This window comes from Hibiscus syriacus, unplaced genomic scaffold, assembly GCF_006381635.1.
Source record: "Hibiscus syriacus cultivar Baekdansim isolate YM2019G1 unplaced genomic scaffold, ASM638163v2 tig00110597_pilon, whole genome shotgun sequence".
Lineage (NCBI taxonomy): Eukaryota > Viridiplantae > Streptophyta > Magnoliopsida > Malvales > Malvaceae > Hibiscus > Hibiscus syriacus.
Window position 1 is genome coordinate 6,896,631 of NW_024062795.1, and position 17,058 is coordinate 6,913,688.

General features: G+C 33.8%; 1 pseudogene; it reads right to left on the minus strand.

The window, feature by feature from the left end:
• Positions 1-210: 210 nt before the first annotated feature.
• LOC120134300 lies at positions 211-14,983 on the minus strand (annotated as a pseudogene).
• Positions 14,984-17,058: the final 2,075 nt, after the last annotated feature.

Sequence of the window (17,058 nt, forward strand, 5' to 3'; positions counted from 1 at the left end):
CAATAAATGTTCTACACCCTGTACGATCTTTGGACCATATTCTTCTCCTAAGATGTTCCCCGAGACCCGCTATAGGATAGGAAAACAAAATTGCATTCTACGATAACACTATCCCAAAAATACAATGAATATGCATTCATAAAGAGTAAAGACGAGCTTTTAGTTGAATCATTCAACTATCTTTAATCTTTCTTTCTGCATTTTGTTGTATTTTTATTCGTTTTCAGCCTCTTCTTCAGTGTTGTTTGTTACTTTTGTTCCTTTTGCTCATTTTACAATCTGGGCATAGGCAAAAACACTGCCAAAGGAATATAAATATACTATAAAGAAACAACGGGAAGATCACATCTGAGGTCTTGTCTGGACAACAAAGACCTTCCCCTCCCAGATGACACCTTCAATGTCCTGCGGAGATCCATAGAGTTCCTCGGTAGCATGTCCTGCACGAGCAATACTGGAAAGGATTTCTTGCTGAAACTTGCCATCGTTTATCAATGGGTCGGACGAGTAATCGAGCACCACTTTCTCTTCTTCATCCATGGGCACACTGCATAAAAACGATACTTATTATTAGCATACATGAAAGTTAACAGAGAATTAAGCACACAATCATGAGAGATGATTTCTTGAGATATTTCCTTCAATTAATGCGGTGAAATAGAATAGACCTGTTATCAGATCCGAATTGCAGAACTATCCCGAAACGAAAAACCAACCACATCAAGTTATATGTAACACGGTAGTATTTCTGCGTAAGAGTTCAGAGGAAATTACCTATCATAAAGGCCAGTACCCGCATAACCTTCTAGATTTTCACCATTTGAATCAGATCGAAAGATAATGGAACACCTTATGAAGAGACCAATTGATTTGCTTGGATATCCCAAGACCAGAAATATCATGGAAATTATTAGTGGAGATAATAGTTGCTGTGCGACCAAATCTAATTTTATGTCGATAATTGTTGCGGAAGACGGCTATCGGATAGAGCAAAATCGCAACTGATAATTTGAGAAAATAAAAATTGAAGATAAAAGAGACACAAAATTTACGTGGAAAACCCCTAAATAATATAGGGTAAAAACCACGGGCAACGATAGAAGAATTTCACTATGAGAAAATAATAATTGCAACCTCTCTAGATCTACCAAGGAGAAAACAATGATAATTCTCTCTAGATAAAAAGGAGAAAACAACTCTCAAGAAAACTCTCTAAATTCTCTAGTATTAGAAGAAATCTAGAATGCTTTGGGATGGTTTTAAAGCTAAATGAGCTAGGGTATTTATAGTCGAAGCTTAAGGACTAATCTTGTAAATATCCTAAAAGTACAATTACTAAATGTGTAGTTTTACCATCCATGAATTTCAACCAAAATTGCAGCCATCTTTGAATCAATAGCCGCTGGCTGCTTTGAATTTTAGATTCACCAATTTTGATTTTTCACAATCTCCCACTTGAAGATTTGATTGAAACAATCATATCTTCACACCATTCTTTCTACCTTATACCATCATGTTGCTTATATTTCTGACAGGCCACAAGAGGATCGACACCAGGTAAATTTATCAACGTTGATTGTCTTCGTCATGAAATCTACTATGTTGTCTTTGGTATGGATCTTCTGTATATCTACCGTCCCTTCTTTCACCTTTTCACGAATGAAATGGTATTGAACTCGTATGTGCTTTGTCCTTGAATGAAATGGTGGATTCCTTGCTAGATGCAAGGTGCTTTGACTGTCACAAAATAGAGAGACATACTCTTGATTGTGCCCAAGCTCCTCCAATAGCATCTTCAACCAAATTTCTTCTTTACTGGCTTGTGTAGCTGCTACATATTCTGCCTATGTTGTGGATGTAGCCACAACTGACTGCAATTTTGAAACTCATCTTACAGCTCCACCAGCAACTTTGAACACATATCCTGTAGTAGATTTGCTTTTTTTCCAAATCCCCTGGATAGTCAGAATCTACATACCCATTTATTAGTAAGTTTGATCCTCCATAACATAATGCAACATTTGAGGTCCCTTTGATGTATCTCATGATCCTCTTTACTGTATTTCAATGCTCTTTGCCTGGATTCGCCATGTACCGACTAACCACTCCCACTCCTTGTGCAATGTCTAGTCTTGTGCATATCATAGCGAACATTAAACTTCCCACTGCCGATGCATACGGCACTCGAGACATCTCCATCCTCTCTTCTTTACTGCTAGGACTGATACTGGAGGATAATTTGAAGTTAATAGGAAGAGGGGTAGAAATTGGCTTACAATATTGCATGTTGAATCGTGATAAGATTTTCTTCAAGTAATTCTTTTGTGAAAGCCAAATCTTCCTATTACTTCTGTCTCGGTGAATTTGCATCCCTAGAATCTTGTTTGCTGATCCCAAGTCCTTCATCTCAAATTCCCTAGCCAATTGTGCCTTCAATTCTTCAATATGATCTTTTTTGGGTCCTGCAACCAACATGTCATCCACATACAACAACAATATAACAAAATCGTTATCACCAGACCTCTTGAAATAAGCACAAGGGTCTGCATTAAGTCTGTTGTATCCAAGGCACATAATGAAGGAATCAAATCTCTTATACCAACACCTCGACGCCTGCTTTAGACCGTACAGAGATTTGTTCAACCTACAAACCAAGTTCTTCTTTTCTTTTTCTTCAAAACCTTCAGGCTGGAGCATGTAAATCTCTTCTTCAAGATTTCCATTAAGAAAAGTTGTTTTAACATCTAGCTGCTCTAGTTATAAGTTCAATGTAGCACACATTGCCAAGACTACTCGAACTGTTGTTAGTCGAACCACAGGAGAAAAAATTTCATTGAAATCAATACCTTTTTTTTGAGCATATCCTTTGACTACCAGTCTTGCACAATACCTCTCCACTTGATCATCATCATTTCGCTTAATTTTGAAGACCCATTTGTTACCAATTGGCTTCCTTCTTTGTGGTAGTGTCACAAGGTCCCATGTATTATTTTTATTAAGGGCTTCAATTTCTTCTTGCATTGCCATCATCCACAGTGAAACATCTGAGCTGTTTATTGCCTCCTGGTATATTGATGGCTCACCGTCCTCTGTTAAAAGTCAGTATGCAATATTTCCTTCTATAACATAATCTGAGTGCCAATTGGGACGTCTTCTCACACGATCTGATTGACGAGTTGTTGGAGCTTCAGAACTCTCTGGTTCTTGTTCATCATGTGCTGGTTCTGCTTCAGAAGAATCTCCTTGTTCAACCTCATTTTCCACATCTATCTGTGTAGTCTCTAACTTTTCAGCGCTATCATCGTCTTCTTTTCTTTGTAGTTTATCTTCTACAAAGATAACATCTCTGTTGATGATCACTTTGCGGGCAGTGGGATCCCATAAGCGATACCCCTTTACTCCATCAGCATACCCCAAGAATTTGCATTTCCTGGATTTTGGATCCAACTTTGAAATTTCTTGGGAGTTGTACATCACGTACACAATACTTCCAAATACATGGAGGTTTGAATAATCAACTGGTTTACCATTCCACATCTCCATTGGTGTCTTCAGCTCTATTGCAGTTGATGGAGCTCGATTCACCAAATAACAAGCGGTATTGACTGCTTCTGCCCAGAATGATTTTTCTAGGCCTGCATCCCTCAACATTGCTCTTGTTCTTTCTAACAAGGTTCTGTTCATCCGTTCTGACACTTCATTTTTTTTAGGAGTGTTCGCCACTGTGAATTGTCTTTTGATGCCTTCTTTTCTGCAAAAGTCATCAAATTCTTCGCTTGTGTATTCTCCTCCATTATCTGTTCTGAAACACTTGATTTTATTTCCAGAATCAAGTTCCACCCGCGCCTTGAAGTTTTTGAAAGTTGAAAACACGTCTGACTTTTTCTTAATAGGGTACACCCAATATCTCCTGGAGCAGTCATCAATAAATGAGACAAAGTATTTTGCTCCACTCAGGGATGTAACTGGTTCTTGCCACACGTCAGAGTGAACCAATTCTAGAACACTCTTGCCTCTAGAATTTGATGTGTTGAATTTCAACCGGCGATGCTTACTTGTTATGCAATGCTCACACAAAGGCAATGATACCTTTGTTAAGCCTGGAAGTAGCTTTTGCTCCACAATGACTTTCATTCATTGTTCTAACATGTGTCCAAGTTTATGATGCCGTAGCATTGCAGAATCTGAACTACATGAGGCAACAGAGGCTTCTGCTTCTAGCAAAGTCTCTCCCTTCAGCATGTACAAGTTTGCTGCTATCTTTTCGCCTTTCAGCACCACAAGCGCTCCACGAAACACATTCATGATTCATTTCCGTGTTTTAATCTTGCTTGCATTATTATCCAACAATCCGTAGGATAATAAATTTTTCTTCAGGCCTTTCACGTGCTGCACATCTCGAACAACTTTAATTGTTCTATCATACATCTTTAATTTGATGGTTCCCACACCAACGATCTCTAAGGCATGATCATTGCAACTATACATAGATCCTCCTGAGATAGGTTCATAATAATGGAACCATTCTCTTCTTGAGGTCATTGTACTGATGGTTATCATATTCTGCATTACTTTGTTAATAGCATAATGAATCGCAACTTCGTAATTATCACGCTTTGCTATCCGGTATTGACGCAAGCATGTTTTACCTGAGGAGAGTTGAGATTGTTTTTCTTGCAAACAAAACTCAAAGCACGACCTGGGTAAGCTCCAACAAGAGTTTCTCCGAGTCCCTTCACCGCCTATAATCAAATGGAGAGCAAATGATTCCTTTTTCATCCTCAAGCTGAAACAAATAAATAACACGAGACCATGATGGAAGATGATAAATGCATACCTCGGTATATATCTCTGACAAGTCCCCTGAAGATGGATTAGTAGTATGGATACAAATGCATAATCGTCATTGATTACTTCCTGAACCAGGACAGCCATAGAGGTAGTCGTGATCTAGTTTGACTTTCCTGGTGCTGAAATATGCTCTCTCATTCCATTTCGAAGCCCATACCTAGACCGAATGCAAGAAACAAATAGATCAATGCTATACATCAAAATGGAAATCCGTGACGTCGAGTATGCCAAGAACTTAAATTTAAAACTATGTGAAGAGAGAACAAATTTTGAATGACATGATGTAGAAATTAAAATTTAGAGGGATACGCTCTTCGTTGGAAGAAAAATGGCATACCTTCTTTATAGCAGTCCATGCTTGCTCCCACCTCTGTTCACCTTCATCTCCAGGCCAAGTCATTCCAGAACTTTGCATCTTGGTCTTCAGCTCTTGCACCTGAAGTAATAAGAAATCAAAACAAAACTCGTTGGTTGCCTCTCAAAGAAATATCCGATTCAGGCGCACAGTCATTTTCTTACGCATATGATTGAAGTTAGGGTGGCAAAAAATTCTTGAGAAAATTTATATTCAAATGGAGCTATAGGTAATGGTGGAAGAATGAAAAGGAAAATTTTCTTGGTCGGAAGATTTGGGCATAAGAAAACTTCTGATACAGTGAACAACAAACACTTTTTTGTTTCAACCTATTATCACTGCTTCTAATGATTCTATCAAATAGGGACTGAAAGCATAATAGAAAAGAACATATGAAGCTCAACCAGTAAAATACATACCAATTGGGGCGGTGCCCTCAGCTGTAGGACCGTCTTACGAATCTCCTCAAATGCACCAGTGTCTCCTAACTTTTTCTTCAAAATTTGCAACTTTTCATCCACTTCCTGAGAATTTAATATCATTAAAAATAATATTATAACTAAATATGTACTAAATACTGTAATTGGGATGAACAATTATTATTTGATAATTTGATATTATTAAAAACCAAATAAAATAACATTACTGAATCTAATTTATAATCGCATTGTGGAAAACTGAGATTAGCAAATATATCAAGATGATGAATTTTAATTTATCCTAAAATATATGTTCTAATTATAGTTTACTTATATTTTAAGATTAAGTTTTATCTTCTTAAGAAGATAAAATATGCATTTTTAGGAGATGAAGATTAGGAAAAACTACCTAGTTGTATTCTACTAGTGTAATTTTCAGCCTATAAAAACAGGCTGCTTTCTTCTTTTCAGTAAGCAAATTGGAACAGATTCACTGTTCTTTCTTCACACGATAATATCTGTTTCTTATTCCTTAAAAATTCTACACGCATTAATGGAAATCATTAGAGAATATATAATTTTAAATCGTATTAATGCCTAGCATAATTGAATATATTTTTTACAGTTATAATTGGAGTTATTAAATGGTTGCAAAATTTTTCCCTCCTGTTAAGAAAAATGTTAAATGAGTTCCTGAAAAAACTACATTCAAAAATGGAATTATAACCCAAAAATGAAGTCGCTGTAAACAAATTGCATCAAAGCATGCGCTAGAAAAGCAGGGAGATATTGTTGAAGTTCGGAATTATTATAACCTTTTTTAGTTTATCTGCAATAACCTTCTCAAATACTGCAAATGGAAGGGCAACTGACGTGGGAATCCCAACCCAAGATGGCACTTTTCCTTTTAGATATGAGATATTGCGTGATTTAGCACCAACCTTGGAGACAAAAAATGTCCACATGCATAAATTAGACATACGCCATTCAAAAACATAGGTCAGAGACATGGCAACGCGGAGACGTTTAGAAGGTTTAATACTTGATCTCAGTTGTAACTAAGTAGGTTAAGAAGGAAGAACAAATTAAAGTTTTGGAGATAAAATGAAAATAATTTGAAAGCCTAACCATCTCAGGAGTAAACTCCTCTGCTGATATGGCATATTTACCACCAAATTGCTTTCTGACCAAAGTGATAGATGATGGAACATCTCCCTTCAAGTCGCTTGAACTTGAATCAGGTAGCTCACCTTCCTTAACCTCACTGAATGAATGCATGAAAAGGGAGCAATATTCAAATTATCTTTGCTTATATATAAAAAAGGGGTTTGTTGTTGCGGAATACGACTATCGGATAGAGTAAAATCGTAACTGATAATTTGATAAAATAAAAATGAAGATAAAGAAGACACAAATTTTACGTGGAAAACCTCTAAATAATGTAGGGTAAAAACCACGGGCAACTGTAGAAGAATTTCACTATGAGAAAATATGAATTACAACTTCTCTCGATCTAACAAGGAAAAACAATAACAATTCTCTCTTGATAAAAAGGAGAAAACAACTCTCAATAAAACTCTCTAAATCCTTTAGTATTGGGAGAAAGCTATAATGATTTGGGATGGTTTTGAAGCTAAATGGGTTAGGGTATTTATAGTCGAACCATAAAGATTAATCTTGTAAATACCCTAAAGTACAAGGACTAAATGTGTAATTTTACCATCCATGAATTTCAACAATTTCGGTGTGCATCGAAAGCCACCGAATTGCAGCTTAAATTTGTCAAATTTGGCAGCCACCGATTTTGACTTTAACAATCTCCCACTTGAAGATTTTTGAAGATTTGATTGGAACAATCATATCTTCACACAATTCTTTCTACCTTGTACCTTCATGTTGCTTACATTTCTGACAGACCACAAGAGGATCGACACCAAGTAAATTTATCAGCATTGATCGCCTTCATCATGAAATCTGCTATGTTATCTTTGGTATAGATCTTCTGCATATCTACCGTCTCTTCTTTCACCTTTTCACAAATGAAATGGTACTGAACTCGTATGTGCTTTGTCCTTGAATGAAATGTTGGATTCCTTGCTAGATGCAAGGCGCTTTGACTGTCACAAAACAAAACGACATACTCTTAATTGTGCTCAAGCTCCTTCAATAGCATCTTCAACCAAATTGCTTCTTTACTGGCTTGTATAGCTGCTACATATTATGCTTCTGTTGTGTATGTAGCCACAACTGACTACAATTTTGAAACCCATTGATAAGTAAATTTGATCCTTCGTAACATAATGCAACATTTGAGGTCCCTTTGATGTATCTCATGATCCTCTTTACTGTACTTCAATGCTCTTTGCATGGATTCTCCATGTACCGACTAACCACTCTCATTGTTTGTGCAATGTCTAGTCTTGTACATATCATAGTGAACATTAAACTTCCCACTGCTGATGCATACGGTACTCAAGAAATCTCCATCCTCTCTTTTTCACTGCTATGACTCATATTGGAGGATAATTTGAAGTTAATAGGAAGAGTGTTAGAAATTGACTTACAATCTTGCATGTTGAATCGTGACAAGATCTTCTTCAAGTAATTCTTTTGTGAAAGCCAAATCTTCCTATTACTTCTGTCTCCGTGAATTTGTATCCCTAGAATCTTGTTTGTTGATCCCAAGTCTTTCATTTCAAATTCCCTAGCTAGTTGTGCCTTTAATTCTTCAATATGATCTTTGTTGGATCCTGCAACCAACATGTCATCCACATACAATAATAATATAACAAAATCGTTATCACCAAACCTCTTGAAATAAGCACAAGGGTCTGCATTAAGTCTGTTGTATCCAAGGCATATAATGAAGGAATCAAATCTCTTATACCAACACCTCGGTGCCTGCTTTAGACCGAAAAGAGATTTGTTCAACATGCAAACCAAGTTCTTCTTTTCTTTTTCTTTAAAACCTTCAGGCTGGAGCATGTAAATCTCTTTTTCAAGATTTCCATGAAGAAAAGTTGTTTTAACATCTAGCTGCTCTAGATGTAAGTTCAATGTAGCACACATTGTCAAGACTACTCGAACTGTTGTTAGTTCAACCATAAGAGAATATTTCATTGAAATTAATACTTTCTTTTTGGGCATATCTTTTGACCACCAGTCTTGCACGATACCTCTCCACTTGATCGTCACAATTTCGCTTGATTTTGAAGACACATTTGTTACCAATTGGCTTCATTCCTTGCGGTAGTAACACAAGATTCCATGTATTATTTTTATGAAGGGCTTCAATTTTTCTGATTGACGAGTTGTTAGAGCTTCAGAACTCTCTGGTTCTTGTTCATCATGCGTTGGTTCTGCTTCAGAAGAATCTCCTTGTTCAAACTCATTTTCCATATGTATCTGTGTAGTCTCTGACTTTTCAGCGCTATCATCATCTTCTTTTATTTGTAGTTTCTCTTCTACAAAGATAACATCCCTGCTGATGATCACTTTGCGGGCAGTGGGATCCCACAAGCGATACACATTTACACCATTCTAGTTGTCATATTTGAAATCTACCGACCTTTCATTGATAGCCGCTAGACGACCGTCTTTCCTCAGGATGACATTCATCTTCAATTTTCACAATGAAATATTTCTTCCATTGAACTTTTCAATATCAAATTTCGTTGTCATAGCTTCTATTACGGATAACTCCCACTATTTCACTATCGTGAATAGTTCTCTGGAACCTTCAAAGAATGAGTAATACCTTCTTATTTTCTTATATTGGAGGATCCACCTTTTGGTGGCAACTGCAAAAACAATAAGTATATATTACACACTTTAATCTGACTTTTGATACCAATTGTTGCAGAATACGACTATCGGATAGAGCAAAATCGTAACTGATAATTTAAGAAAATAAAAATGAAGATAAATAAGACATAAATTTTACGTGGAAAACCTCTAAATAATATAAGATAAAAATCACGGGCAACTGTAGAAGAATTTCATTATGAGAAAATATGAATTACAACTTTTCTCTATCTAACAATGAGAAAACAATAACAATTTTCTCTTGATAAAAATGAAAAAACAACTCTCAAGAAAACTCTCTAAATTCTCTAGTATTGGGAGAAAACTAGAATGATTTGGTCTTGTAAATACCCTAAAATACAATGACTAAATGTGTAATTTTACCATCCATGAATTTCAACAATTTCGGTGTGCACCGAAAGCCACCGAATTGCAGCTTAAATTTGTCAAATTTAGCTGCCACCGATTTTGACTTTAACATTTGTTTATCTTCACCTCATGGTTTCATGATGTTTTAGACATGTTCAGAATTTAAGGTGCAGATTGCACTACCTATAAACTACATCTGCAGAAGAAGGTTTTAGGCGCAACAGTTTCCCTTTCTTTGCTTGGAGGTCAGCCAGAATATTCGGATCAAAGCATGTAGCAAAGCAAACCTGCAGTTGGAATTATGTCCACCTTAAAACACAACCAATTATCAGCTACAGAGAAATCTCAAAGAACCAGGTAATCACCTTGCAATTTTTTGCTCGGACAGAAACATGAGACAAAACATCAGGCATGTCAGGTGTCAACACAGCAACTGCACCATCTGGAATTTCTTCCTCTCCTTTTATACTTTTTGCCACTAAAATAGTAGGTCGGTCATAAGATTTATTCTGTACAGAAAGCAGCTCGTCCACAACATCAACATATCCAACAACTTCAACTGGACTGATAACCTGCCAACTGTTACAGGACATGAAACGTTATATTAATTTACAATAAATGACAGGCTCAAGATGGGAAGACATTTTTGCTCAAGTCTGTTGCCTAAAAATTTTTGCACTGCAAACTTTTTATGGTAATGAATCCGCAGACAAATGATTATATACCAACCTGCCAAGATGAGCAGTTTCCCGAAGAACAGGATCAAGTCTGTTGACTAGCGTGGATAAAGTTGCAGCTGACCCAGCACGGATAATTTCTTCAGTAAATATGCTGATCTGGAAGCAAAATCAACCAATGTGCTTTATCTTTCAATTTTATAATGTGACCAACATCAAGTAACTGCAAAAATTTTAAGTGGCAAAGTTTGAGATTTGAACGGAGTAATAACATACCGCCCACTGATCTACTCCAAGCAACGATCCAAGATAGTCTGTTGATGGTTGCAAAATTCGCTGGTACAACTCAACCTTGCTAGCCAGTGCAAGGCGAGTTCTGTCTAGTACTGATTTTGCATACAGTGCCCAGTGAGCACTTTGACTCTTGCACATGCTTATGGAATGATGCCATCCCTGCATAAGTGATGAAGTAGAAGTTATTATCCACAATTTACAAACACAGGGACATCTCTATGATTACATGCCATAGTCAGCATTTTTCATGGAATTCTTGAACTCTCTCTTTCTGGAAGAGGAACATTGGACTAGTAAATTCAACATCTGTCCGGCACTGTATTAATAGTTGACTGAATTTTTCAAGTTTCTAAGGTTATTCTGCAACTTCAAGCAACGGGCTGTCAAATTCCTCAGAAAAAAACTGCATGAAAGAATTCCAACTAGAATACGGTGTTTAACATTCTCAGCAAGCTTTCGTTTTCTGCTACACTGTTTCACCATGCTCTCTTCTGAATCTTCCGTGCTCGCAAAAAGAGACTATTGTACTACTTAACACCAGATAAAAGAAATGTTATCTTGTAACGTAGGCATTTTACAAAGATTCACCTTGAAGTCTAACTTCAAAGGTCAGTATCATATTCCCTATCATCTTCTACCACAATTTGACATGCATTTTGACAGAATCTTTGGCAGAGATGAGTAAATGTTTGTCAACAATCAAATTTGCCTCAAAAAGGTTGATAACTTTAGAATCAGTTGATGCTCTTAAGAAATAAAACACAACCATACCTTCAAACAATAGACCAGATCCTCATTGTCATCTGATGAAAGTGCAAGGTTTTTTAGAACAAGACTGATGAAATACATGATTTTCTGCACAATGCAAAGCCTAATCAGGAATTCATATACATGATAGATAGAACAAATATTATCCACCACGCCATGTGATAAATATGCAAAATCAGTGAACAGCATCTCACAGAAATACTGAATGTAAGATACATAGTTCAAGGTGAAGGTGCAAGATTTACCTCAGGTCTAGCGTTATTTAGCTACTCGTAACCTCTTTCAATAGCTGTCCTAACAGTAGAGTCAAGGGCAATGTCTAAAAACAACATATCTTTTAAACGATCGCTAGACTTGAATGACAATGGTCTAAGCTCTTGACGAGCCTCAAGCGAGCCCTGTCAAAGGGGGTTTGAAAATGGTATATCAGAGAAAATAAATGGGCATAGTTATTATAGATTTCCAATCAAATGTTCATACCTCTAGCAAGGCTTCTACATTTCTCTCTTCGACGTGTTCAAGAACAAATCGAAGCAATTCCTGTTATGAGTGTATCTTGAATATTTGATCAACAATTTCAGGGAATACAGAGAGAGAGACAAGGGGAGAGAGAACTTGAAACCAAACTGAAGATAAAGTTAAACTTACTGGAAATCCTGATGGCAAGCCAGGTATAGGATTTATTTGCACCCCAACCATGAAACCTTGACCCTGAACACAGAGAAAGCTCCTGTCAAATGCTGACAATAATAATTTGTCAGGCAAATTTCACCTTATTTATAATATTACCTCCGCTTTGTAGCCCATGCAATTTGCAATAGCAGACTCGAGATCTGCACCAGAATGAACCGCCTATGCATAAATCATAATTAGATATAAATTATCAATGAAATGCGACATCATGTAAGCCAAGGGAAATAAATTGAAGAAAATTAATTCAACAGAATGGAGAGAAGATTAAACATAAACCCATAAGCCCATGCCTTAAAAAAAGGGATCTCTATGACAATTAAATAAAAATACAGCTAAGGAACAGAATGATAAGTCTTTAGAAGCTGTGTGAGAACGGATGCCTATTAGAAAATCCTGTTAACACATTAAGGTGCCAATGACAGAAGGAACACTATAATGGAAACAACCATGAAGGTTAAACCAACAGACCTTCAAGGTTCTCATATAATGTCCAAGATCACGCAAAAGACCATCCTTCTGATCTCCCCTAAAACTTGGCTCAGAATGGATAGCACGGTCATAACTTAAGAGGCGCTCCTTTGTTATTCCGTTATCATTTAGGGTCTTCAATAGACACTGATGTGAAAGTCACTTTTAATATAATCCATTAACGCCTGCAAGCATATGGTCTATCAGCTGATGGAAACTACAAAAGAATTTTCACTAAATTCAGGACTCTGACACCTGACAGATTACAACATCATCCGGACTGGTATTATTGTGTAACTCTGGTGCCATTCCTCCATCATTCCTCCTTGCAATCATTATTTCTCTGAAAGAGATGTAACTTTTATATATATATTCACATGAGTTTAATAAAAAAAATATTCACACGAGTGGTAGGAATTTAAAGGTGAGAATTGGTAAATTTTGATTTTATAATTGACAGATTTAATGGTGGGAAAATTTTTGAGGGGATTTTGGTAATTTGATTTTATAATTCTGAAATTTTTGGGGGAAATTTTCAGGCCGGGTGGGAAGGATTTAATGCCCAATGAAATGGTTTGGGTTAATTAGGTCCGCAATCCTCCAACAATCAACACCTTTTATTTTGTTATTTTTTTTATTTTTTTCATTTCAGTCATGGTTTAATTATAACCACTTATTGAATTTTTTAATTCAATGCAATTTAGTCCTGTATACATTTTAATTACTTTTAATTTTCCCTTCTTTCTTTAATGTGCATAATTATTAAATGTCAATGTTAATTTTAAAATATTTTATTTTAGTCACTTATGTTTCATGATATACTTGTATATATATATATGCGTGTGTGTACATACATCATACATATATATACTTATATATATAATTATGTATATACTTTTATATATATACACACACATTAGTATATATGTATGATGTACGTACGTAATTATATATATATATATATATATATATATATATATATATATATATATATATATATATATGCATATGTATATATACATATATACTAATGTATATACTTATATATACTTTATAATTTATATACTTTATATATATATATATATATATATATTATATAGTTTATAGTTTATATATTTATACTATATAATTTATATATTTATACTTTATACTATATATACACTTATATTATATATATAGTATAAGTATAATGTATACTTATATTATATACTTATATAAATATATATTTATATTGTATGTATAAATATAATGTGCATTATGATATATATACATGCATCATATTATCATAACATTCATCATATATATTATATTATAATTGTTTCAATTTTTTTCTTCAATTTTTGAAATGAATGCAATTCAATCCATAACATTCATCATACATTATATTTTTATAATGTAATGTACATTATATATAGATGTATGATGTATCATAACATTCATTATACATATAATATATATATATTATAATTGTTTCAATTTGATCCTTGCATGTTGTTTAATTTATATAAATTATAGTTTGTAATTTCATGTTTAATCAATTTAATCCTTCAAATTATATTATAAAATCTAAAAATTTATAAACTTTTGTTCCTCAACTTTTTAAATGAAAGCAATGCAGTCCATTTTTATATTAATTTCAACTTCATATTTTACAATTATTTCGATTTGATCCCTATGTGTTGTTTAATTTGTTTAAATATTAACTTGTAATTTCATAGTTGTCCAATTTAGTCCTTAAAATTATATTTGTATATGAAATTGGCACATACTTATTTAAATTTTTATAATTTCCTTCAAACTCAATAGATCAAATAATAAACTTCATTTTGAACTCTATAAATTATATCATAATCTCCTAACCCTTAAACTTTTTTCACCAACTTTTTAAATGGATTCAATTTTGTCCATTTTTATATTAATTTCAACTTAACATTTTATAATTATTTCGATTTGATCCCTCATCCATGTGTGTTGTTTAATTCATTTAAATTATAGTTTGTAATTTCATGTTTGTTCAATTTAGTTCTTAAAATTACATTTTTATTAAAATTTAACTATAATTATTTATATTTTTTGTAATTTACTCCAAATCATATACAATTATAAATTATAATTCGTCGTTTATGAAAAACGAAAGATAATTAACCCAAAAATAAACCGACCTGAATTTTGTATGTCAATGATGTGACTAGATCTGAACGAGAGCTGCCTGAAGTCCATCCGAATATGAATTAACCTGGTATTTAATTGCTTCAGACATCAATTGTTTTGACCTGAATCGACATCGATCTGAACTGAAATTAACCAGATTCGAACCCGATTTGAATACGATGTCAAATCAACCTGAAAGTGACCTAAACTGATTTGACCCGGACCCGACCTAATCCGAGTCGAACAATAAAATTAACCTGACACGACTTGTATCCGATTTGACATGACCTTACAAGATCCGACCGAAACCTGAACGATTACATGATTTTACATCCCTAATTAAATTAAATTTTATTTGAATTGGAGATTTTTTATTTGAATTTTGATTTAATTTTTAAGGTAAAAGATATATATTTATTTTGATTCGACATAAATATACATACTTTTTGTTTTATTAAATAAAATAAGAATCTAATTGAAAATAATATAGAGAATATTATTATATCATTTATACCTAAATATATAATTATCATATTTTCATTCTTATTCATTGAATATATGTTTTATTTCCTTGCTTATATTTATGATTATATGAACGGTTTGAAATAATACACGTAAAGTTCAGTATTCGATTTTGTTTACTCTTTTTTATACTAGTAGGTTTGTTGGTAAAGGGAGCACTGTAAGCAAGCAATTCAAACATCACAATTTCAAAGTAAAATAATGTTCTTTTAGACCTTATTTATGTACAGCTCTAATTTTGAATTTATAAAAACATATAATTTATTTTGTTTAAACATGGTGACTCAGAGTTTCATATTTATAATGAGAAAATTTTATATTGGATGTCAAACACTGAAACACACCGCTAATTAAATTATCTTTATTAAATAAAGATTAAAAATTCTAATGACATATTGACAATTAATATTAAAATTTAATTTTAATTATAATAAGCATATAACTAAATCATATTTTTTTATTAAAAATATAATTAATTTAGAATTTTATTTGTTTAAGATTCAAACACTTAATTTATATAAATTTAAAGATTCATTACCAACAACATCAAGAACTCTAGAAAATCGTTTTCTTGAAAAACATCTTTGATGTTCACTTCATGATCGTCTCGAAAACTCTAGAAAGAAGCATTTCGACAAAGATCCACCCGACAATCATTGATATGAACAATCCTCTCCATCAGCAGCCCAGTCACAGGACTTGAAGGGTACTGCTCTGCAATTTTCAAGTTGCAGAATGGATGAACCAACCATGCTTTCATTATCCTACGGCATTCCATAATATCATCCTACACTCCCACTCTGAATATTTTAGTCATATAATCAATGGAACAATATATATTTCAAGATAAGGAACCTTGTGATATTGGTTTATGAGCTTCATAATTTTGGTGAGATGGAGATTATAAGACGATGGGATTAACTCTTCTAGATTACATATTATAAGAAAATAGTTCTCCGACAATGAAAACGGTTGTTTGACGATGAACCATGGTCGGTGACGATTAGTTATTGATGTTATTATCGGTGATAAATTAAGTGTCTGAATCTCAAACAAATAAAATTTTAAATTAATTATATTTTTTAATTAAAACAACCATGTTCTTATTAAAATTAAAACTAAATTTTAATAAAAGATTAATTGTAGATATGTAATTAGGATTTTTAATATTTTTGGACAATTTAATTAGTAGTGTGCTTCAATGTATCACATTAGTGGTGTATTTCGGTGTGCATATTCGAGCTAGACTCATCCTTAATAATGATTATTTTATGTTAAACATTTTATGGAACTGAAGTCTTTTGGAATGATTGTCTGAATTGTTTTACCGAAAGATTTTAGGGGTCGCTCAAAAGGCTCGAGTGTGACATCATACATTTTATGTATGAGAGTTAACGATGATGATGTAAGGGGGTATTGTGTTGATGCAATAGTATATATAACCATACAACCGTATCGATTGATGTTGGACCATAAAAATGTCCAAATCTGTTACATTGTCCAAAGGATTCCGTATCTATGGGTTTTATAATTTATTTGTGGTGAGCATCCGCCTCCGCTATGTTATTGCACGTGGAACCCAATAATTTATATAGGAAACTGTTGAAAATTAATTGTGCAAGTGGCACCGAAAGGTTCCACTATCTCCACCGAAAATAATAAATCAAAAAAATGAGTTGTAATTGTT